This window comes from Danio rerio, chromosome 25 (assembly GCF_052040795.2).
Source record: "Danio rerio strain M-AB ecotype USA chromosome 25, GRCz13ab, whole genome shotgun sequence".
In the NCBI taxonomy this organism is placed as follows: domain Eukaryota; kingdom Metazoa; phylum Chordata; class Actinopteri; order Cypriniformes; family Danionidae; genus Danio; species Danio rerio.
Window position 1 is genome coordinate 1,192,060 of NC_141045.1, and position 441 is coordinate 1,192,500.

Here is a 441-nt window from a genome sequence, read left to right on the forward strand (position 1 = left end):
AAGAGCAGAGTTGTCTTATGGAAGGGGGGTGGACTTACAGACCTTGAGCTCTGAATTGATTCAAACCAATCGAATGCACTGCAAAATGATTCTAATAGGCGACACGGTGGATCAGTGGTTAGCCCTGTGGCCTCATAGCAAGAAGGTCACTAGTTCGAGTCCTAGCTGGGTCAGTTGGTGTTCCTGTGTGGAGTTTGCATGTTCTCCCCGTGTTGGTGTGGGTTTCCTCCGGGTGCTCCGGTTTCCCCCACAGTCCAAACACATGCGCTATAGGGGAACTGATCAACTAAACTGGCTGTAGTGTATGAGTGTGTGTGTGAATGAGTGTGTATGGGTGTTTCCCAGAACTGGAAGGGCATCCGCTGCTTAAAACATATGCTGGAATAGTTGGCGGTTCATTCCGCTGTGATGACCCCTGATGAATAAAGGGACTTAGCCGAA